The 19074-nt window shown below is 38.3% G+C and overlaps 1 pseudogene; it reads left to right on the top strand.

The window, feature by feature from the left end:
* The window catches only part of LOC128060352 (olfactory receptor 5D13-like), a 55035-nt pseudogene extending 37621 nt beyond the window's left edge, over nt 1-17414 (top strand).
* The last annotated feature ends 1660 nt before the right edge of the window (nt 17415-19074 follow it).

Raw genomic sequence — 19074 nt, 5'->3', positions numbered from 1 at the left:
TTTGATGATGGCATCTTGACTGGTGTGAGGTGATATCTCATTGTGGTTTGAATTTTCATTTCTCTAATAATGAGTGATATTGACCATCTTTTCACGTGTTTTTTAGCCATCTGTATTATTGCCATGAGAACCCCATGAACAATATGAAAAGGCAAAAGATGGGACATTGGAAGATGAACTCCCCAGGTTGGTAGATTCCCAATATGCTACTGGAGATCAGTGGGAATAAACAGTGGAGAAATAACTCCAGGAAGAATAAAGAGTCGGAGCCAAAACAAAAACAACATCCAGTTGTTGGTATAACTGGTGATGGAAGTAAAGTCTGAAGCTGTAAAGAGCAATAGTGCAAAGGAATCGGTAATGTTAGGTCCATGAATCAAGGCAAATTGGAACTGGTCAAGCAGGAGATGGTAAGAGTGGATGTTGACATTTTAGGGATCAGCGAACTAAAAAGCACTGGAATAAGTGAATTTAACTCATATGACCATTATACCTACCTCTGTGGCCAAGAATCCCTTAGAAGAAATGGAGAAGTCTTCATAGTCAACAAAACAGTCTGAAATGCAGTACTTGGATGCAATCTCAAAAATAACAGAATGACCTCTATTCCTCTCCAAGGCAAACCATTAAATATCACAGTATTCCAAGTGTATGCCCCAACTAGTAATGATGAAGAGGCTGAAGCTGAATGGTTCTATGAAAACCTATATGACCTTTTAGAACTAACACCAAAGAAAGATATCTTTTTCATTATAGGGGACTGGAATGCAAAAGTAGGAAGTCAAGAAATACCTGGAATAACAGGCAAATTTCGCCTTGGAGTACAGAATGAAGCAGGGCAAAGGCTAATAGAGTTTTGCCAGGAGAATGCACTGGTCATAGCAAACACCTTCTTCCTGCAACACAAGAGAAGATTCTACACATGGAATGTGTAGAATTACACATCTACCAGATGGTTAATATCAAAATCAGACTGATTATATTCTTTCCGGCCAAAGATGGGGAAGCTCTATAAAGTAAGAAAAAACAAGGGCAGGAGCTGACTGTGGCTCAGATCATGAAATCCCTATTGCCAAATTCAGACTTCAATTGAAGAAAGTAGGGAAGATAACTAGACCATTCGGGTATGACATAAATCAAATCCCTTACCTTTATACAGTGCAAGTGAGAAATAGATTCAAGGGATTAGATCTGATAGCATGCCTGAAGAACTATGGATGGAAGTTCATGACATTGAACAGGAGGCAGTGATCAACACCATCCCCAAGAAAAAGAAATGCAAAAAGGCAAAATGGTTGTCTCATGAAGGCTTCCAAATGGCTGAGATAAGAAGAGAGTGAAAGGCAAAGGAGAAAAGAAATGATATACCCATTTGAATGGAGAGTTTCAAAGAATAGCCAGGAGAGATTAAGTAAGCCTTCCAGAGTGATCAATGCAGAAAAAAAAAAAAAGAGGAAAATAATAGAATGGGAAAGACTAGAGATACCAAGGAAATATTTGATGCAAATGGACACAATAAAGGACAGAAATGACATGGACCTAACAGAAGCAGAAGATATTAAAAAGAGGTTGCAAGAATACTCAGAAGAACTATACAAAAATGATCTTCATGACCCAGATAATCACGATGGTGTGATTGCTCACTTAGAACCAGACATCCTGTAATGTGAAGTAAAGTGGGCCTTAGGAAGCATCACTACGAACAAAGCTAGTGGAGGTGATGGAATTCCAGCTGAGCTATTTCAAATACTAAAAGATGATGCTGTAAATGTGCTACATGCAATATGTTAGCAAATTTGGAAAACTCAGCAGTGGCTGAAAAAGGTCAGTTTTCATTCCAATCCCAAAGAAAGGCAATGCCAGAGAATGTTCAAACTACCACACAATTGCACTCATCTCACACACTAGCAAAGTAATGCTCAAAATTCTCCAAGCCAGGCTTCAACAGTACATGGACTTCCTGATGTTCAAAGTGGATTTAGAAAAGGCAAAAGGACCAGAGAAAAAATTGCCAACATCGGTTGCAATAAATCACATAATGCAAGAAAGTTACAGAAAAACACCTACTTCTGCTTTATTGACTATGCCAAAATCTTTGACTGTGTGGATCACAATAAATTGTGGAAAATTCTGAAAGAGATGGGAATGTCAGACCACCTGACCTGCCTCTTGAGAAATCTGTATGCAAGTCAGGAAGCAATGGTTAGAACTGACTGACATGGAAGAACAGACTGGTTCCAAGTTAGGCAAGGAGTACATCAAGGCTGTATATTGTCACCCTAGTCATTTAACTGATTTGCAGAGTACATCATGAGAAAGGCTGGCCTGGATGATGCACAAGCTGGAATCAAGATTGCTGGGAGAAATGTCAATAACCTCATATATGCAGATGACACCACCCTTATGGCAGAAAGTGAAGAAGAGCTAAAGAGCCTTTTGATGAAAGTGAAAGAAGAGAATGAAAATGTTGGTTTAAAACTCAGCGTTCAGAAAACTAAAATCATGACATCTGGCCCTGTCATTTCATGGCAAATACATGGGGAAACAGTGACAGACTGTTTTGGAGCTCCAAAAATCACTGCAGATGGTGACTGCATCTATGAAATTAAAAGACGCTTACTCCTTGGAAGAAAAGTTATGACCAATCTAGACAGCATATTAAAAAGCAGAGACATTACTTTGCCAACAAAGGTCTGTCTAGTCAAAGCTATGCTTTCTCTAGCAGTCATGTATGGATGTGAGAGTTGGACTATAAAGAAAGCTGAGCACCGAGGAATTGATGCTTTTAAACAGTGGTGTTTGACAAGACTCTTGAGAGTTTCTTGGGTAGCTAGGAGATCCAACCAGTCCATCATAAAGAATATCAGTCCTGAATATTCATTGGGAGGACTGATGCTGAAGCTGAAACTCCAGTACTTTGGCCATCTGAAGTGAGGAACTGATTCTTGGAAAAGACCATGATCCTGGGAAGGATTGAAGGTGGGAAGAGAATGGGATGACAGAGGAAAGATGGTTGGATGACGTCATCAAACCAATGCTCATGAGTTTGAGTAAACTATGGGAGTTGGTGATGGACAAGGAGGCCTGGCTTGCTGCAGTCCATTGCCAAATCCATCAGATCATGGAAAAAGCAAGAGAGTTCCAAAAAAACAACTATTTCTGCTTTATTGACTATGCCAAAGCCTTTAACTGTGTGGATCACAATAAACTGTGGAAAATTCTGAAAGAGATGGGAATACCAGACCACCTGACCTGCCTCTTGAGAAATCTGTATGCAGGTCAGGAAGCAACAGTTAGAACTAGACATGAAACAACAGACTGGTTCCAAATAGGAAAAGGAGTATGTCAAGGCTGTATATTGTCACCCTGCTTATTTAACTTCTATGCAGAGTACATCATGAGAAACACTGGACTGGAAGAAACACAAGCTGGAATCAAGATTGCTGGAAGAAATATAAATAACCTCAGATATGCAGATGACACCACCCTTATGGCAGAAAGAGAAGAGGAACTAAAAAGCCTCTTGATGAAGGTGAAAGAGGAGAGTGAAAATGTTGGCTTAAAGCTCAATAGTTAGAAAATGAAGATCATGGCATCTGGTCCATCACTTTATGGCAAATAGATGGGGAAACAGTGGAAACGGTGTCAGATTTTATTTTGGGGGGCTCCAAATTCACTGCAGATGGTGACTGCAGCCATGAAATTAAAATACGCTTACTCCTTGGAAGAAAAGTTATAATCAACCTAGATAGCATTTTCAAGAGCAGAGACATACTTTGCCGACTAAGGTCCGTCTAGTCAAGGCTATGATTTTTCCTGTGGTCATGTATGGATGTGAGAGTTGGACTGTGAAGAAGGCTGAGCACTGAAGAATTAATGCTTTTGAACTGTGGTGTTGGAGAAGACTCTTTAGAGTCCCTTGGAGTGCAAGGGGATCCAACCATTCCATTCTGAAGGAGATCAACCCTGGGTGTTCTTTGGAAGGAATGATGCTAAAGCTGAAATTCCAGTACTTTGGCCACCTCATGCGAAGAGTTGACTCATTGGAAAAGACTCTGATGCTGGGAGGGATTAGGGGCAGGAGGAGAAGGGGACGACAGAGGATGAGATGGCTGGATGGCATCACTGACTCGATGGACATGAGTCTGAGTGAACTCTGAGAGTTGGTGATGGACAGGGAGGCCTGGTGTGCTGTGATCCATGGGGTCGCAAAGAGTCGGACACGACTGAGCAACTGAACTGAAGGAGTAAGAAATGAATTGAAAGGAAATAGGACAACCAAGAAAATATTATATTAACTGTTTTGCAGAGATGTTCAGTTCAGTTCAGTTCACTCAGTCGTGTACGTCTCTTTGTGTCACCATGAATCCCAGCATGCTAGGCCTCCCTGTCCATCACCAACTCCCAGAGTATAATCAAACTCATGTCCATCAAGTCAGTGATGCCATCCAGCCATCTCATCCTCTGTCGTCCCCTTCTCCTCCTACCCTCAATCCCTCCCAGCATCAGGGTCCTTTCCAATGAGTCAACTCTTCACATGATGTGGCCCAAGTATTGTAGTTTCAGCTTCAAAATCAGTCTTTCCAATGAACACCCAGGACTGATCTTTAAGATGGACTGGTTGGACCTCCCTGCAGTCCAAGGGACTCTCAAGAGTCTTCTCCAACACCACGGTTCAAAAGCATTAATTCTTCAGTGCTCAGCTTTCTGCACAGTCCAACTCTCCCATCAATACATGACCACTGGAAAAACCATAGCCTTGGCTAGATGGACCTGTGTTGGCAAAGTAATGTCTCTGCTTTTGAATATGTTATCTAGGTTGGTCATAACTTTCCTTCCAAGGAGTAAGCGTCTTTAAATTTCATGGCTGCAATTACCATCTGCAGTGATTTTGAAGCTCCCCCAAAAAAGTTCTGACACTGTTTCCATTGTTTCCCCTTCTATTTCCCATGAAGTGATGGGACCAGATGCCATGATCTTCGTTTTCTGAATGTTGAGCTTTAGGCCAACTTTTTCACTCTCTTCTTTCACTTTCATCTAGAGGTTTTTAGTTAGCCTTCACTTTCTTCCATAAAGGTGGTGTCATTTGCATATCTGAGGTTATTGATATTTCTCCTGGCAATTTTGATTCCAGTGGTGCTTCTTCCAGCCCAGCGTTTCTCATGATGTACTCTGCATATAAGTTTAATAAGCAGGGTGACAATATGCAGCCTTGATGTACTCCTTTTCCTACTTGGAACCAGTCTATTCAGTTCAATTCAGTTCAATCACTCAGTCGTGTCCGACCCTTTGCCATCTCATGAATTGCAGCACACTAGGACTCCCTGTCCATCACCAACACCTGGAGTTCACTCAGACTCACATCCATAGAGTCGGTGATGCCATCAAGCCATCTCATCCTCTGTCATCCCCTTCTCCTTCTTCCCCCAATTCCTCACAGCATCAGAGTCTTTTCCAATGAGTCAACCCTTCGCATGAGGTGGCCAAAGTACTGGAATTTCAGCTTTAGCATCATTCCTTCCAAAGAACACCCAGGGTTGATCTCCTTCAGAATGGACTGGTTGGATCCCCTTGCAGTCCAAGGGACTCTCAAGAGTCTTCTCCAACACCACAGTTCAAAAGCATCAATTCTTCGGCACACCACTTTCTTCACAGTCCAACACTCACGTCCATACATGACTACTGGAAAAACCATAGCCTTGACTAGACGGACCTTTGTTGGCAAAGTAATGTTTCTGCTTTTCAATATGCTATCTAGGTTGGTCATAACTTTCCTTCCAAGGAGTAAGCGTCTTTTAATTTCATGGCCCATGAAATTAATCACAATCTGCAGTGATTTTGGAGCCCAAGAAAGTAAAGTCTGACACTGTTTCCACTGTTTCCCCATCTATTTGCCATAAAGTGATGGACCAGATGCCATGATCTTCGTTTTCCGACTATTGAGCTTTAAGCCAACTTTTTCCTTTTCCTCTTTCACACTCATCAAGGCGTTTTTAGTTCCTCCTCACTTTGTGCCCTAAGAGTGATGCCATCTGCATATGTGAGGTTATTGATATTTCTCCCAGCAATCTTGATTCCAGTTTGTGCTTCCTCCAGTCCAGCATTTATCATGATGTACTCTGCATAGAAGTTAAATAAGCAGGGTAACAATATACAGCCTTGACATACTCCTTTTCCTATTTGGAACCAGTCTGTTGTTCCATGTTCAGTTCTAACGGTTGCTTCCTGACCTGCATATAGGTTTCTGAAGAGGCAGGTGAGGTGGTCTGGTATTCCCATCTCTTTCAGAATTTTCCACAGTTTATTGTGATCCACACAGTCAAAGGCTTTGGCATAGTCAATAAAGCAGAAGGAGATGTTTTTCTGGAACTCTCTTGCTTTTTCCATGATCCAGCGGATGTTGGCAATTTGATCTCTGGTTCCTCTGCCTTTTCTAAGACCAGCTTGAACATCAGGAAGTTCACGGTTCACGTACTGCTGAAATCTGGCTTGGAGAATTTTGAGCATTACTTTACTAGCATGTGAGATGAGTGCAATTTTGCCGTAGTTTGAGCATTCTTTTGCATTGCCTTTCTGTGGAATTGGAATGAAAACTGACTTTTTCCAGTCTTGTGGCCACTGCTGAGTTTTCCAAATTTGCTGGCATAGTGAGTGCAGCACTTTCTCACCATCATCTTTCAGGATTTGAAACAGCTCAACTGGAATTCCATTACCTCCACTAGCTTTGTTCATAGCGATGCTTTCCAAGGCCCACTTTACTTCACATTCCAGGATGTCTGGCTCTAGATTAGTGATCACATCATCATGATTATCTGGGTCGTGAAAATCTTTTTTGTACAGTTCTTCTGTGTATTCTTGTCACCTCTTCTTAATATCTTCTGCATCTGTTAGGTCCATACCATTTCTGTCCTTTATCGAGCCCATCTTTGCATGAAATGTTCCCTTGCTATCTCTAATTTTCTTGAAGAGATCTCTAGTCTTTCCCATTCTGTTGTTTTCCTCTATTTCTTTGCATTGATTGCTAAAGAAGGCTTTATCTCTTCTTGCTCTTCTCTGGAACTCTGCATTCACATGCTTATATCTTTTGTTTTCTCCTTTGCTTTTCACCTTTCTTCTTTTCACAGCTATTTTAAGTTTTCCCCAGACAGCCATTTTGCTTTTTTGCATTTCTTTTCCATGGGGATGGTCTTGATCCCTGTGTCTTGTACAATGTCACGAACCTCATTCCATAGTTCATCAGGCACTCTATCTATCAGATCTAGGCCCTTAAATCTATTTCTCACTTCCACTGTATAATCTTAAGAGATTTGATTTAGGTCATAACTGAATGGTCTAGCGGTTTTCCCTACTTTCTTCAATTTAAATCTGAGTTTGGTAATTAGGAATTCATGATCTGATACAGTTGGCTCCTGTCTTGTTTTTGTTGACTGTATAGAGCTTCTCCATCTTTGGCTGCAAAGAACATAATCAACCTGATTTCGGTGTTGACCATCTGGTGATGTCCATGTGTAGAGTCTTCTCTTGTGTTGTTGGAAGAGGGTGTTTGCTATGACCAGTGCATCTTCTTGGCAAAACTCTGTTAGTCTTTGCCCTGCTTCATTCCGCATTCCAAGGCCAAATTTGCCTGTTACTCCAGGTGTTTCTTGACTTCCTGCTTTTGCATTCCTGTCCCCTATAATTAAAAGGACAACTTTTTCGGGTGTTCTAAAAGATCTTGTAGGTCTTCATAGAACCGTTCAACTTCAGCTTCTTCAACGTTACTGGTTGGGACATAGGCTTGGATAATTGCGATACTGAATGGTTTGCCTTGGAGACGAAGAGAGATCATTCTGTCGTTGTTGAGATTGCATCCAAGTACTGCATTTTGGACTCTTTTGTTGACCATGATGGCTACTCCATTTCTCCTGAGGGATTCCTGCCCGCAGTAGTTACCTATAAAATAACAAACAATAAATAATTAAAATCTGGACCATTTAAATTAAGTCTCTAGATGGTTTGTCATATAAAGTTTTCTGAGTAAGTGCACATTACCATTTGCTGCCAAGGCACAGTCATCGAACAATGAATTTATAGAGTTGTCCTGAAAACGTCTGGAAAATCCCATGGATGCAGGAGCCTGGTAGGCTGCAGTCCATGGGGTCCTGAAGAGATGGACATGACTGAGCGACTTCACTTTCACTTTTCAGTTTCATGCATTGGCGAAGGAAATGGCAACCCACTCCAGTGTTCTTGCCTGGAGAATCCCAGGGACGGGGGAGCCTGGTGGGCTGCCATCTATGGGGTCGCACTGAGTCAGACATGACTGAAGCAACGTAGCAGCAGCAGAAGCCTGAAAATGTATAGCTAAAAGTTAGAGCTAATTTATAGCTAAATTTATAGGAAATGTATGAGAGAGTTGCATCAACAGAAATATAGTAAACTGAGAATTGTTCAACACTAAGACACTAAATATAAAGGACATATTTATTTAATCCCACACAAGAAACATCAGTACATTGTAAGTTCAAAGATGTCATATCTCTCTCCCCACAAAGTCCTGAATGTGATGTGGTCAAACTGTACTTGTTAATATAAAATTTATTAGCTTTTTGTACATAAAACATCAAAAATAAAATTAGGAACGTCACACTTCAGAAATAGTTCCATCAAAATCTAAAGCAGTCTTTCATGTCAATCATAAATTGAGTATAATATGCTTTTGGTATATAATGACAAAATAACAGAACTTCATTGGTAAGTTACATTATTGGTGGACTGAATGGAAGCCCTGCTAATATCAGCTAGAGCATCTTGGTTAACCTGATTTAATTTTGCAAAGCTAGCAAACTTACCTGAAGTTTACAGAATGAATTATGCTTGACATATGTTACACAACCTTATATTTAAGATTCTAATCTTAAAAAAATAGATGATAGAATTCAGGTAAAGTATAATTTTGAAACTGTAACTGGGTTTCTGTCTTTTAAGAGAAACCAGAATAAATTATAAAGAAAAAAAAGTCTGGATGGCTGCAGAATCTTGTAGAATAGAATGTTTGTTACTTTGGAAAATACTTTGAATGGACATTTATTTACACAAATTTAACCCAAAAATTCTCCATAAATTTTGACAGTAAATTTTTACTATGAATGTAAAGATTTTAAGATTGAAATCCATTAATATAAATGATTTTATAGTCTGTTCTACAAAGTCCTAATGATGAATTCTTTATTTCCATAAATGAATTATACTCTTTTAACTTTAAATTCTTCTTGGTGGTTTGCATAAGTACAGCTTTTTTTGGTTGTTTCTAAAGAGTTGGGGCAATATTTTTAATGAAATTATTCATAAGATAAACAAAGAATGTACAGAATAGCCTTCTAATGGAGAAAATGTTATAAGTTCAATATAAACCTCATCATGGTAGTTGTTCAATTTTTTCTGACTCTTTGCAACCCCATGGATATAGCCCACAAGCTCCTCTGTCCATGAAATTTTTCAAGCAAGAATACTGGAGTGGGTAGCCATTCCCTTCTCCAGGGGAATATGTTCTCCTGCATTTCAGACAGAATCTTTACTGCCTGAGCCTCTACAAAAGCCTGTAAACCTCATTAGGTAATACTAATTTTCATACCATATATATTAATAAAATTTCAGCAAATTTGTTGATGCTGGGAAACTGTTATATGATACATATACTCCACAGATAGTAGGTTACATTTTTATTGCATTACTGGTTTTCACTACTATTCATCATCTTAAAAAATATATCCCTGAAAGAGATAAAGAAAAACTTAGATGGGCTCATAGGGGAACAGATTGTGGAACACTTTTTCAATGCTATTTTTCCTGCATATTGCTGCCTAGATACATAGTTCATTCAAGTTCAAGGACAGTTTTGTAGATGAAAAATAGCTTCATTCTAAGAACAAAGATAATACTCAACAGAAAGTAAATAAAAATAACCCTGAGTTTGAAAGAAGAGCCTGAAAGAAGAAACAACTAAGAGTAATTTTCAGCACCACTTGTTAAAGAGATTGTTTTTAATCCATTGTATATTCTTGTCTCCTTTGTCAAAGATAAGGTGTCCATAGGTGTGTGGATTTAACTCTGGGCTTTCTATTTTGTTCCGTTGATCTATATTTCTGTCTTTGTGCCAGTACCATACTGTCTTGATGACTGTGGCTCTGTAGTAGACCCTGATCTGGCAAGTTGATTCCTCCAGTTCCATTCTTCTTTCTCAAGATTGCTTTGGCTATTCGAGGTTTTTTGTATTTCCATACAAATCTTGAAATTATTTATTCTAGTTCTGTGAACTATACTGCTGGTAGCTTGATAGGGATTGCATTGAATCTGTAGATTGCTTTGGGTAGTATACTCATTTTCACTGTATTGATTCTTCTGATCCATGAACATGGTATATTTCTCCATTTATTAGTGTCCTCTTTGATTTCTTTCATCAGTGTTTTATAGTTTTCTATATATAGGTCTTTAGTTTCTTTAGGTAGATATATTCCTAAGTATTTTATTCTTTTTATTGCAATGGTGAATGGAATTGTTTCCTTAATTTCTTTTTCTACTTTCTCATTATTAGCATATAGAAATGCAAGGGATTTCTGTGTGTTGATTTTATATCCTGCAACTTTACTATAGTCATTGATTAGCTCTTCTGGTGGAGTCTTTAGGGTTTTCTATGTAGAGGATCATGTCATCTGCAAACAGTGAGAGTTTTACTTCTTCTTTTCCAACTTGGATTCCTTTTATTTATTTTTCTGCCCTGATTGCTATGGCCAAAACTTCCAGAACTATGTTGAATAGTAGCGGTGAAAGTGGGCATCCTTATCTTGTTCCTGACTTTAGGGGAAATGCTTAGAACTGCCTTATGACCCAGCAATCCCATTGATGGGCACACACACCGAGGAAATCAGAATTGAAAGAGACACGTGTACCCCAATGTTCATCACAGCACTGTTTATATACCCAGGACATGGAAGTAACCTAGATGTCCATCAGCAGATGAATGGATAAGAAAGCTGTGGTACATATACACAATGGAGTATTACTCAGCCATTAAAAAGAATACATTTGAATCAGTTCTAATGAGGTGGATGAAACTGGAACTGATTATACAGAATGAAGTAAGCCAGAAAGAAAAACACCAATGCAGTATACTAACACATATATATGGAATTTAGAAAGATGGTAATGATAACCCTTTATGTGAGACAGCAAAAGAGACACAGATGTAAAGAACAGACTTTTGGACTCTGAGGGAGAGGGAGAGGGTGGGATGATTTGGGAGAATGGCATTGAGACATGTATACTATCGGGTAAGAAACGAATCACTAGTCTAGGGTTGATACAGGATACAGGATGCTTGGGGCTGGGGCACTGGGATGACCCAGAAAGATGATATGGGGAGGGTGGTGGGAGGAGGGTTCAGGGCTGGGAACTCATGTACACCGGTGGCAGATTCATGTCAATGTATGGCAAAACCAATACAGTATTGTAAAGTAAAAAATAATAAAAAAGAATACATTTGAATCTGTTCTAATGAGGTGGACGAAACTGGAGCTGATTATACAGAGTGAAGTAAGCCAGAAAGAAAAACACCAATACAGTATACTAACACACATATATGGAATTTAGAAAGATGGTAACTATAACCCTGTATGCAAGACAGCAAAAGAGACACAGATGTATAGAACAGACTTTGGATTCTGTGGGAGAGGGAGTGGGTGGGAAGATTTGGGAGAATGGCATTGAAACATGTATACTATCTTGTAAGAAACGAATCGCCAGTGTAGGTTCGATACAGGATACAGAATCCTTGGGGCTGGTCCACTGGGATGACCCAGAAAGATGATATGGGGAGGGTGGTGGGAGGGGGGTTCAGGATTGGGAACTCATGTACACCCGTGGCGGATTCATGTCAATGTATGGCAAAACCAATACAGTATTGTAAAGTAATAATAATAATAATAATAAAAGAAAAGAGAAAAATAAATAAAAAGCCTTACAGAATAATGTTTTTTTAAACATGATTTCAGTGTCAGCTAGACATTCCTCAAAGAACACTGTATGTTTTGATTCAGGATATCATCAAAAAAATAAATTCTCAATCTCTGTGGAAAAAAATTAATTTTCTAATTACATTTGGTGTTTATTTCCTACTGTTATTATCTAAACTCCAGAAAAGTCTTCATAAATATTATAGTATTATCCTCAAGGAAGATTCCACATTAAGAAGATATCGTTGTCAATCTTGCATAAACTTTGCCTCTCTGTAAAATAAGAAGAGGATGTTTTATAACTTATTGTATGATGACAGTATCACCAGATAAGAAATGTACAGAATAATATATCATAAATAAACATGGGCAACCAGTTCAAATAGCAAATTAGTTCATTGATATATAAAATAAGATAATATATCATATCTAAGAGGGATTTAACACACAAAAATTTTGTGGATTTGGTATGCTGTTGTTGTTCAGTCGCTAAGTCCTGTCCAACTCTTTGCTACCCCATGGAATGTAGCACACCGGGCTTCACTGTCCTCCACTATCTTCCAGAGTTTGCTCAAATTCATGTCCATTGAGTTGGTTTTCAAGATTTGATAGTAAATATAAATGTCTAAGAACACTGTATTTACATTTGAAAAGCCAATGAAAGTTGTTATCTCTTGATAAAATAAAGTATAAATATAATATGAAATTTACAATATAAACAGTGTAATGTACAAAATAAATGATATGGCCTACTGTTTAGCAACTCTATTTTTAAAAGCATAAGACAACATGAAGTGTATACTGTCATAAGAAAATAGAAAAATAAATTAAACAAGGTTTAATCAAAGCTATTTCTACAATACTGTCAAATAGATTACTTTTCTCTTGAATATTTTTATATTTTGCACCCATATAAAATCAAGAAACAGATACGATTTTGTTTATGTTTTAAGATTAAACAAGCCAATAATTCAAATGCCCTAAGGCTTTAGGGAAATAATATACAATCAAGATACCACATGAGACAGTGTTAACATCTAATTACTTGAGTCAGTAAGGCAACACTTCAGTTATATTCTCTGTCTCCACATCCCTAAGGCCTTGATGGTATATATTTGTGATGCAGTTTGGTGTCAGGATTTATTTTGATCTTACCTTTGGTATCTGGGAGTTTTATCAATAGTAATATATGTAAAATAGTAGTGATATATGTAATATATATATATATATGAAAATAGTAATATATGAAATAGCTAATAAATATACTGGTGGGTTGCGCTACCCTTTTCAGATCTATTTCTATTAAATACTAAGCAGCAGCATTCCAGGTGTTTACTTCTTAGCAAGGAGTTCTTCAGTAAATGATTCATTCAAGGGCTTCTGTATTTAGGGGAGTTGATTCATACTCTAGTTTTATTTTAAAAAGAAAATACAGAGTTACAACAATCTTTGCAGGAGACACATATATGTTTAGAACAAAGTACCCACAAATCCATTTAGTTTGATTTTAAGTGTTTGTGGTAGTGTATTCTGATACTTTCTTTCTTCAAATAATATTCATCCTGGTTTTCTCATTGGGTTTCCAATATATAGTCAGAAATAAAATAAACATTTTGGCAAATGAAGAATAATAAAAAAAAAGTGGGCACTTTTTTCACTTTTTCCTGTAATCGTCAAGAAATAAAGTGACAGTAACAATCATATTTATAAATCAAATAATAGAGCATATCATACTTATGAGTTATAAACATGGATGTTTGTATGTATACAGAGGGGACAAAACAAGGAGCACTGTCTATAATAGTAGGTGGTAAAATAAAACACTAGAAGTGAGAGAATAAAGTGGGGAGACAAAGTATTAATATAAGGAAATGGCATGTGCTATGCAACAGTTTGATAGACTGTTAACTTTCACTAAGCAAGAATGCGTTAAGTGATATAATCATCTTTATAGATCCAAGCAGTTTTGAAAAAAATCAAACTGAATAATAGAAATGTCATGCATTCACTAATATGATTTGTTTGGAATCTTAAAGTCACTGAATGTCAGGTTAAAGTAATCATGGAAAATTATTCTCATGATCTTGCACAGAATATATTAAGCGAAGGAGTACAGAGACCTTACACTATTGTTACAGAGGATCTAGTATGGGAATGGTGTTTGGAAGATATCTTTCCCACAAGGTCAGAATGTGGGGACCAGAGAAAGCTGTAACATGGTAAGAAAACCTATAGGACATAAGAAATATAATTATGCATTGTAGACTAAGTGTTTAAATGAAATTCTGTAGTGTTTCTATTATGTGGGCTCTAGGGGAAAGGATGTCTACACTATCTTCCCAAATGTGTGCACCAATTGACAGCTGTCCCTGTTTGTGCCTGATTTTCACAACATATAAGTTTTTTGAAATCATAGCTGTTACTCATAATTCAAATAAATAAGAAAGCTAAATATCTACTATGCATCACACCTTGTCTTATAATCTTTGGATTCATTATTGAAATATCTAGTTCCATTCTGGTGATTCAAAGTTTATACTAATATTCTCATCTTATTATTGAGGATATGTCTTGTGACAGTAATAATCAAGAAATGTTCTGATGTTCCATTTGAAATAGGTTTTTTCCAGACAATTTTCTTTGAAAAAGCTAAAAACTTAAAATGCAATAATACATGGTTTATTGCATCTTGAAATTTATATACTCTGTCCAGTAGCTTCATAATTCTTATTTTTGTCAACCAAATTCCACAATGTGCTCTGCTGGAAAAAGAAAAGCTTTTTGTCCAAGATAGTTTCAGCTATTATCATAGCAGGTATAGCACTTATTTTGTTGCTGAAAGAAGAGAGTGAAAAAGTTGGCTTAAAGCTCAACATTCAGAAAACGAAGATCATGGCATCTGGTCCCGTCACTTCATGGGAAATAGATGGGGAAATAGTGGAAACAGTGTCAGACTTTATTTTTGGGGGCTCCCAAATCACTGCAGATGGTGATTGCAGCCATGAAATTAAAAGACGCTTACTCCTTGGAAGGAAAGTCATGACCAACCTAGATAGTATATTCAAAAGCAGGGACTTTACTTTGCCAACAAGTTGGTCCGTCTAGTCAAGGCTATGGTTTTTTCAGTAGTCATGTATGGATGGGAGAGTTGGACTGTGAAGAAAGCTGAGCGCCAAAGAATTGATGCTTTTGAGCTGTGGTGTTGGAGCAGACTCTTGATAGTCCCTTGGACTGCAAGGAGATCCAACCAGTCCATTCTGAAGGAGACCCGTCCTGGGTGTTCATTGGAAGGACTGATGCTAAAACTGAAACTCCAATACTTTGGCCACCTCATACAAAGAGTTGACTCATTGGAAAAGACTCTGATGCTGGGAGGGATTGGAGGCAGGAGGAGAAGGGGACGACAGAGGATGAGATGGTGGGATGGCATCACCGACTCAATGCACATGAGTTTGGGTAGACTCTGGGAGTTGGTGATGGACAGGAAGGCCTGAAGTGCTGTGATTCATGGGGTCACAAAGAGTCACACACGACTGAGTGACTGAATTGACTGAACCTCCCGGTGAATAATAAAATAGGATATGAATAATAGCATTTAAACATTTTCAAAATTAATTCAACGTAAGTGAAAAAGTTTGCTTTCACACCACAATTCCCGAAAGGGTTGAAGATTTTAGGTTACTAGAAGTACAAAGTCAGAATACCAAAGAAAACTTTTAACTATTTTTCAGGGATGCTATCATTTAAAAATTTAATAGTTTAAAGTAATTTGTCTCAGAGCTAAAGAAGTGTCAGGAAAGAAATTGTAGAATCTCATGTTTTTCCTCCAATTGAACTGTTTTCATTAAGCTCAAATTCATGCAAAGAGAGTGTTCCAGAATTCAATGGATAATACTGAATTTTATTATTTGATGGACTTCTCTAATGGTCCAGTGATTGGGAGGCTGCCTACCAGTAAGGGACACCCATGGGTTCAGTCCCTGGTCCAGGAAGAGTCCATGCAATAGGGCAGCGGGGCCTGTCTCCACAACTACTGCACCTGCTCTCGAGAGCCAGCAAGCCGCCCTTACTGAATTCTGCTTGCTTTAGAGCCAGTGCTCTGCAGCAAGGGGTAGGGGTCGTCATCTCAATGAGAGACCCAGAACCACAGCTAGCAGTGGGGGGACCCCGTGTGCAGCAGCCAGGACCCAGCACAGTCAAAACTAAATAAATAAATACTGGATTTTATTATTTGAAATAGAGCAAGCAGGGCTTAGTCTGTTTTAGTTCTTTGTTTTCGATAATTATGTCAACACAAAATTATCATTCACGGTGGAATTACTATTTAAGTGACACTAGCTATTGAAATAAAGTGGGAGTCTGGCATTTTCAGCAACACTCTTAACGGAGACCCACTGAGCTTCTCAACACATTTTCTGATCTCTTACTATTTCAAGTTTTGGTTCTTACCCCTGTAGATCAACATTCGTATTTTGTCCACAGGAACCAAGCAAACCAGAGTGCTGAGGTCACTTTCATTGTCTCGGGCTTCTCAGACTCTCCTCAGCTCCATCTGCTCCTGTTCCTAGTCTTCCTGACCATCTACACAGTCACTGTGCTGGGGAACCTGGGCATGATCCTGATCATCAAGTCCAGTTCCAGGGTCCACACGCCCATGTGCTTCTTTCTCAGCCACTTATCTTTTTTTGATTTCTGTTAGTCGGCAGTAGTTACACCCAAGCTACTAGAAACCTTGATTTTAGAAGACAGAATAATCTCCTTCATAGGATGCCTCATGCAGTTCTTCTTTGTCTGCATATTTGTGGTGACAGAGACATTCCTCTTGGCAGTAATGGCATATGACTGATTTGTAGCCATTTGAAACCCTCTTCTCTATGCAATTGTCATGTCCCAGAAGCTTTGTTCCTTGTTGGTGTCTGCATCATACTCTTGGAGTATAGCCTGTTCCTTAATATACACATACTTTTTGTCAACGTTATCCTTTTGTGGGACTAAGTTCATAAATAACTTTGTCTGTGAGCATGCTGCCATAGTGGCTGTTTCCTGCTCTGACCTCTACATCAGCCAGGAGATCACTTTAGTCTCTGCCACGTTCAATGAAATAAGCAGCCTGATGATTATTCTCACCTCCTATGTTTGCATTTTTATCACTCTCTTAAGGATGCCTTAACTGGTTGGTGCGACAAAGTCTTATCCACCTGTGCCTCTCACCTGACCGCCATTACCGTCTTTGATGGGATCACCCTTTTCCTCTACTGTGTTCCTAACTCCAGAAGTTCATGGCTCATGGTCAAGGTGGCCTCTGTCTTTTACAGAGTGATCATCCCCATGCTGAACCCACTGATCTACAGCCTCAGGAATAAAGATGTGAAAGAGTCAGTGAAGAAAGTAATGAATATTAAATTGTTCTATGATAAAATGTAAAGCTAGAAAGATTTTTTGAGAGTAAGAGTATCTCAATAGCAGATTGAACCATGAACCTAGTTTAACCTTGCAATTGATAGGCCAATTTCTGTTCACTCTTTTATTTTATTAAAGTAACTTTAAAATTAGAAATTAAAATAGAAATAAAAGATTACTTAAACTAAATTTTTGATACAGAATTGTAATTTTCTTCTGTGTATAATATCTGACCTTGTAATTGTCCTGGTTAAACTTCAGTTTGATCTAAATCATGTGAACTGTAGGACTTTTGAAATGATCTAAAGAGTTATAGCCTACAATAAGGAAGTTTACTTTTTAATATAAAAGTAGTAAGTTAAGAGCTGCTCAGCATAAAACTGTAAGTATCTTAAGAAAGACTTTATTAATTCCATAAAAAACCACTTTGGCTTTGGGAGATTCCTAGGCAAATAAAGACAAATAAGAAATATGTCTACCTTAAATAGTTCAGAATATGGCATAAACTATAATTGACAATATAAACAGATGTAAAATATTTTCTATATGCTAGTACAAGAAAATGATACAAATGTTGGAGATATATATATCTATCACTTAAGTTTTTCCACTTACGTCATTGTGGTTGTACATTTTAAAATTTATTTATCTATTTATTTTACTGGAAATTTTACTGAGGTTATTTTTGATTCATTATAAGTTATGGCATCTTTAAATCATTTCTCCCATGGTTTAAAGTTTAAATAACAACAGAGAAATTGATTATGATTTAATATACAGGTTTCAATAAAGCATTAGGTATTCACTGATGAAAAAGAAACATTTATTGTCGCGGTCCTTTAATGGACCGGAACCTGATGGTCTGGAGTCGACGATAAGAAAATGAAAGAGAGAAAGAAGCTAATATTCCCTGGTTTATACAGAGAACCAATAAAACCCCTAGAACAGGGCTTGCACTGCTCACAAAGGCACAGGGCGCCCTCGAGAGGAGGTCTTTAAAGCCCAAGCAGCAGAGTGAGCTCGGTGGGTTTCCACTCTCCAGAGAATTAACTGGAGGGAGGGAGAGAGAGAGAGGGAGAGGAGGGGAGAGAGAGAGAGAGAAAGAAAGAAAGACACGGGGACCCAAGCCTCTGGTGGAGCAAGGGTGCTTTAATGATTTTTCTGTGAGTATATATAGGCTGTTGTACAAGGAATTTCTTTCAACAATGATAAAGATCAGAAAACCAAACAACCATACAGCAACCGTTGTCAAGGGAACAAGGGATTAACAATGGTCATAGGGTCAGGAAACAATCCATATCTTAAGAAAGAGGATCGAGACTAAGCAGTTTTGTCGTAAGGACAATGTTTCCTGAAGGAGATTCATGCATGTGTCTCATCCTATGACCTCAGTCCTGGGAGTCACATGCCATTCCACTCATTCCTGTTGCCAGGAACTGATAAGGAATGGAGGATTTATGAGAGACAGCATGTAGGAATCCTCCTGTTAAATGTTCCCTGACAATTTATGAACTCCAGTAGGTTGCAACAACAGCTTTCTTTGAAATAGTAAATTTATTGGGGTAGCTCTGCTGATATGAGGCAGGTCACTCGAGCTTCAAGGCTGAGCTAATCAGACCAACTAATCTTCAGTTTACAGACTTGTCTGAAAATCATCCTCCTTGGACCATTCTCATGTTTAAAT

Source organism: Budorcas taxicolor, chromosome 2 (assembly GCF_023091745.1).
Source record: "Budorcas taxicolor isolate Tak-1 chromosome 2, Takin1.1, whole genome shotgun sequence".
NCBI lineage: Eukaryota > Metazoa > Chordata > Mammalia > Artiodactyla > Bovidae > Budorcas > Budorcas taxicolor.
Note: the sequence above shows the minus strand (reverse complement) of the source record. Positions and strands in the feature narration are given on the sequence as shown.